Source organism: Chrysochloris asiatica, unplaced genomic scaffold (genome assembly GCF_000296735.1).
Source record: "Chrysochloris asiatica unplaced genomic scaffold, ChrAsi1.0 scaffold00010, whole genome shotgun sequence".
NCBI lineage: Eukaryota > Metazoa > Chordata > Mammalia > Afrosoricida > Chrysochloridae > Chrysochloris > Chrysochloris asiatica.
In genome coordinates, this window is record NW_006408528.1 from 22,578,065 (window position 1) to 22,584,959 (window position 6,895).

Consider the following 6,895-nt stretch of genomic DNA (forward strand, 5'->3'; position numbering starts at 1 on the left):
AAAGCCTCATCTTTCTCCCGCGGAGCGGCTGGTAGTTTTGAACCGCTGACCTTAAGGTTCGCAGCCCGATTTGTAACCACTACGCTACATAGGAGAGCATAAACCTGCGTGAAGCCGGTTTTTCTTAGAACTGATAAAAAGGATTTTTTTTAATGGAATACAAAACTCTGTAATTATAAATTGGTCCCCAGAGAAGGCAGTCTCTCATTATGAGTGTGAGGAGCAACAAGACTCACCATTTAATAGCTTCATATAAAAAATTCAGGGTACATTGTGGCTGATTACAATGACAACTGAAGATATAATTGCATCTTACCGTGGGAAACTCAGAAGATTTTAGCTCTACTTTAAGTGTCTAGATCTCTTATTACAGCCTTAAGGGAATCCTGGTGTGGCACTGTAGGATAAGCACTAGACTGCAAGGTCAGTTTGAACCACAAGGTCAGCAGTTCAAACTCACCAGCCACTTCGTGGAAACCCTACAGGGTCACTATGGGTTGGAACCAAATCAATGGCACTTACAAACAATGATATTACAGACTTAGTGAAAATATAGTGAGTGACTTTTGTTTGCCAAACTCTTGGCATTTTAAATAAATTACAGGAAACTGTAACTGTATAGACATTTTGTGAATCACAGAGAAAGGAATTGTCACTGTAATATTCCCCTAAGTCATGCAACAACAGCAAATAGAGGAGTACAGACTCCTGTATTCATAACAGAAATCTTCTGATGTGGAAGCGAGTTGAAGTTTGTAAGTATGTGACTAAGTAACTTTAAAAATTATAAAAGAAGAGAAAGTAAATTCATGAATGTTCAGATGTAGGTAAAGTTTGCAAAAAAATAAGTATGCTCCCAAATGGGTGCTCTAAGACATTTGAAATACAATTGCAAATATAATATCAGTGAGAAAGCTGATGGATGGGACATCAAAAATCATTGACTGAACTTTTTAACAAGCTTTTCCTACAGATCTCTGTTCTAAATATCCAGCTGTCTGTCAGATCAGGTTAAGCACTGGACTGCAAACTGCAAGGTTGGTGGTGAAAATCCACCAGCTGCTCCACAGAAGAAAGATGAGGTTGTCTGCTATCATAAATATTTACAGTCTTGGAAATGTTAAGTAGCAACTCTACGAGGTCCGATAGGATTGCTATGAGTTGAAGTTGACTTAATAACAGTAGTATTGTTTTTAGTTTTTGTTACTGTGTTTCTACATGTGAAGGTGAGGTATCAGTCTCTTACTAGATAATACTAACCAATATAAGCAATCTACCCCATTGCTGAAGTGAGGAGGCTGGCCTACTTCTTAATGCCCCTATTTCATTCACTGAACAAAATCAAACTTGACTCTAATTCTTTATGTCTCTCAATTCTGACTTTTTTTCTACAAGTTCATCACCTTACACAAGCAGTGCTTGTTTATCCATTTTGCCAGTCTTCCAATAACTTCATCTGCCTGTTGTTTTGCTGCCATTTCAACCATTTCCCCCCGCCCTCTAGAGTGAGGTTTGTATACATCAATCTTATCCTTAGACTGCCCCAGAAAAAAGGCTTTGTTTTCTCTCTGCAACCTTCTAAACAGAGTTGGCATCCTTGAGAATGGTACACAAAGTCCTTCATGATTTGGCTCTTGCCTTGACTTCTCTGCATTGCTGTCCATCTCCTCTCAACATCATCCTTCAACTAACTCTGAAATACTTTTTATTTCTACAACCATGTACTTTTTCTCTTTTATCTGTAAATTTATGTGTGTACATGCTAGAATACCCATACTCACATGTCATTACATATCGTCAGTTGGTCCTGACTCGTAGTGACCTTGTATAGGGTCTCCAAGGGGCAACTAGTGGGTTTGAACCACCAAACTTGTGGTTCACAGTCCAGTGTTATCCTATAGCACCATACTAGGCATCCCCATACTCACATGGTTGTTGGTGGTTATGTGCTGTGAAGTTGGTTCTAACTCATAGCAATTCTGTGTAGCGTTTCTGAGGCTTAAATTTTTATAGTAGTTGTCTTTCTCCCACAAAGTGACTGGTAGATTTGAACTGTAACCTTGAGATTAGCAACCCAATTTGTAACCCACTTTGCTACTAGAGCTGACATACAAAATACTGAATTATTTTATTGCAATAATTATGGACAATGGTAAAACATATCTTTAAATATTTGGAGGTATCAAAAATACATTTAAATTGTGAAACCTTTCATGGCAAGATCATCTCTGAAGCAGGTTTTAGATTTGAATGCTAAGATTTAAGGAATAAATCAGCAAGTCTGAGAATGGACAGAGACATGAAACCTAAAAACGATAGTCTGTGCTCACAATAACTCACAATAGTTGAAAGTCTGTTTAGATGAAAGGTTTGGCTAAATTTGAGCAATTACCTTTTGTATAATGGGAGCAATGTGAATGTAGAGAGACATTTTGATTTAGTAGGCTGGCTTGTGAAGAAATGTTTACCTAAGAAGAGATGGAGTTGGGACTAAAGCAATAATCAAGCCCCGTTACAACCTTGCAGATTTAAAATTTAATTAATTTGTCACTTTACAATTAATTATGCACAATGCCAGTCCTTTTTTAGAACTTTCAAGGATCAGTTGAAAACAGTGAGTCTTCACCTACTTTTTTGATGACGGATGTCTGTAGACCTTGCTTAATTTCTTACTTTCTTTGTGTTGAGATTATCTCACAAACTACATTTCCCCCTTCACATCATGGAAATCATGTAATTAATTGTCTATCTATCTATCTATCTATCTATCTATCTATCTATCTATCTATCTATCTATCATCCTGACATGGCACTGTGGGCTAATGCCTCAGACTCAAAGTAATTTGAACTACAAGGCCAGTGGTTCAAGTTCACCAGATGGTCCTTGGGAACCCTATAAAGGCACTTAACAGCAACAACAAAAACAACAAGTAAAAAAAAAAAAAAATTATCCACACACTCTGGTTATATTAAAACGTCCATGTTCATGGCTGGTAATAACATTTAACATACATGTAAAATGATTCTGTGGCATAGACCAGTGACAGTAGATTATGTGGCAAATCATTTGCAAATCAGCCATAGGCAGACATGTATGCACTAATCTGACAGATTTAGGTATCGACAAGCTTGTGCTAGATAGGTACTGAAACAACTTACGGAAGAGCATAAACAGAAATGTTTGGACATCTGCAAATAAAATTTGGACCAATACTCAAAGAAAGGTAAATGTTCCTTTAAAATAAATCACTATTGGTGACAAGACATGTATTCATCACTACGAACCTAAGAGTAAACAGTAGAGTATGGAATTAAACATAACGTCCTGTGGCTTCCTCATAGTTGTTACATTTCAGCCCATTGCTACTGCCACTGTGTCAACCATCTCCTTTTTGCCAACCCTTCACTGTTCTAAGCTGTTTGTCCTTCTCCAAGTTTGGTCCTTTGTGATAAAATGTCCAAAGTATTAGAGGTGAAGTATCACCACCCTGGCTTCTAAGAAGCAGTCTGCTTGTACTTACAACAGAAATTTCTTTGTTCCTCTGGCAGTCCATGGAACTTTTAATATTCTTCCTCAGTAACATAATTAAAACACATATATTCTTCCTATGATCTTTCTTATTCATTGTCCAGCTTTCACATGTGTATTAGGCTATTAAAAATAACATGGCTTAACAAACAAACAAACAAAAAACATATCTTGGGTCAGATGCACCTTAGTCTTCAAAATGACACCTTTGCTCTTGAACACTATAAATAGGTCTTGTATAGCAGATTTGCTTAATGCAATACATCATTTGATCTCTTGACTGCTGCTTCCATAACTGTTGATTGTGGATCCAAGCAAAATGAGGTCTTTGACACTTCAACCTTTTCTCCATTTATCATAAAATCATTTATTGGTCCAGTTGTGAGGATTTTTTTGCTTTGTTTACATTGAGTTACAATCTTTGACATTCATCTTAAGTATCTATATCCCTCTTTCAACAAGCAAGACTGTGTCATCTGCATATTGGTGGTGGTTATGTGCTGTGGAGTTGGTTCTGACTCATAGCGACCCTATACAGGGTTTTTGAGGCTGTAAATCTTTACGGGAGCAGAAAGCCTCATCTTTCTCCCTCAGAACAGCAGGTAGTTTCGAACTGCTGACTCTCAGGTTAGCAACCTGTTTCGTAACCACTACACTATCAGAGTTTCTTTCATCTGCATATTGCACATTATTAATGAATCTTTCCTCCAATTTTGATGCCATGTCCTTTTCATATAATTCAGCTTTGTGGGTTGTGTGTTTAGTATATAGATTGAATAAATATGTTGAAAGGATTCAACCATTACTGATTGTAAATCATTCAGTATCCTCTTGTTCTGTTCTTATAACTGCCTCTTAGTCTATACACAGGTTCCTTATGAGTACAATTTGGAATTCTGTTGTAGCACTGTAGGATCATGTGCTTTACTGCATGGTCAGTTTGAATTGCATGGTTGGCGGTTCAAACTCACCAACTACTATTTGGAAACCCTATTCAGGCTCACTATGAGTCAGAATCAAAATATAACCCAAAATACACATACATACACAGTTTTCTGTATACGTAGAACTGATGCCTCATTTCTATAATTTAGGTATTTCAATCATAGGCACATATAGAATTGCTCAAAGTGTCTCAAAAACATGTGTCAGTCCAGCCCCGTATTCTGTGATGGATCTATGGTGAAACCTAAACATTGATGTGCTAGATGATTCTTATGTTTAGCCTGTGTTAAGAAGCATTGTTTTAACAAATACAAAATTGATTTTTTGAGAGAGTAAAATCTATTTTTATCTTTATAATCAGAGAATAAGCAAAAAAGAATAAGATCATGGCAATTAACAAGATTGAATGTATTTTTAATTTCTCTGTATCTGGGAAAATATCATCTACGCAACATTTAAAATAAACAAGATGCCTTTATCACTAGTACTTTAATTATAACTATTAACGTCTTACAGTATTATATATTTGTTAGTATCTGTTTTTTATTGACAGTGTCAGATTACCTAATAAATAAGGTAAACATGGATTTACTTTTTCCTACTTTTAAATCACGTAGTGGTTACGAATTGGGCTGCTAACCTCAGGGTCAGTAGTTCGAAACTACCATCAGTTCCGTGGGAAGAAAGATGAGGCTTTCTGCTCCTGTAAAGAATTACAACCTCGGAAACCCTGTAGGGAGTCACTATGAGTGGGAACTGACTCCACGGCACATAACAACAACAACACCACTTTTAAATCTATAGTGAAGAATTGCACTTTTTTTTTTCTTTTTTTTAACCACATCAAAGAGTCTTCTAACTATAACTGACATCTTTCTGTCTCTGGACTCCACAGCACCTTCCTACAGAATCAAAATCTTTTTTTCAAATTGCCTGACAGGGAGCTAGTACCCAGTAAACAAAGTAAACACAAGTCCGTGCTTATGTAGCTTATTGGGTATTTCCTCCCCCTCCCCCTTACCGATGGAAAAATCCAAAATTCAAGTGATTTTCTTTTCATGTTAAAAAACAACAACACATGCATGCATACATAAAAACACATATACACATATACTATTTGTAATGTAGATTATTGACCTCCAGAATCTCAGCTTTTTCTGTGTCAATAACAATTAACAATCATTCAGCATTCTGTTTTATAATATAGTTGCAAATGTATTCCAGAAGAACCATTTAAAATTTTTGGTTTAGTATCTTGCATACAATAAGCTTCATCTATTAAAAAGATGTAACAGAGTTAATATCAAATAGTTTAATGTGTTTTTTTAGCTAGTTAAATTTGATTAAATCAACTAGCTATTTAAATTGGAGTTGATTGAAATAAAAACCTTTTTTAACTCAAGATAATAAAGTTGTTCCAAGTGATTCTAAATTCATTCTGAGAAATACTGGTAAATCCTTCCATAATTATCTTATCTAAAGCAAGTTCAGAATGAAATTTACTTTCTGGTTGCTTTGCCAATGCCAAGAAAGATAGCCTCAAATCTGTTTAGCCAAATGCTGCTTGCCTATGTTTTTTAATTGAGCCTTCTTTCTAACATGATTTCCATGTGCTTTATTTAGTCACTGTTATTATTGTTAGGTTCTGTGGAGTTGGTCTGAACTTATGTAGAACCAATGTACAACACAAGGAAACACTGTCTGTTTCTGCATTTCCCTTACTCACAACTGTTTTGTTTGAACCCATTGTAGCAGCCACTGTATCAGTCCAGCCTCTCAAGAGTCTTCCTCTTTTTCACTGACTTTTTACTTTAACAAAGCAGGATTTCCTTCTCCAAAGATTGGTCCTTCTTGACATGTCCAAAGTATGTGAGATGAAGGATCACCAAACTGGCTTTAAAAGAGCATTCTGGCTGTTCTGCCAAGACAGATTAATCCACTGTGCCAGCTACCAGGGCTCAATGATACTTACTGACCTAAAATCCTATAAAGTAAAGTGAAGTTTCCTTTGCACAACTGCAAATTCAATTTTCAGGCAAATTAACAGAATTAGAACATCATACACATGAAGAAAGCTAAGGGTCAGTAAGAAGCCAGGAGAAGAAAAGACCAAAGTGGATGTCAGAAGATACTCTGAAACTTGCTTTTAAATATAGAGAAAATAAAGCCAAATGGAAGAAATAATGAAGTAAAAGTGTACATTCAGTATTCTTTGCAAACACCAAAATTCAATTCTTATTTGGTCTTGCTAATTAACCAGGCTGCTGCACAGGAACTTTTTAAAGTGTTGAAGAGCCGAGATGTCAGCTTGAGGACTAGGGTGTGCCTGACCCAGGCCATTGTGTTTTCAATAGCCTCATATGGATGCAAAAGCTGGACAGTGAATAAGGAGGATCGTAGAAGAATTGATGCCTTTGAGTT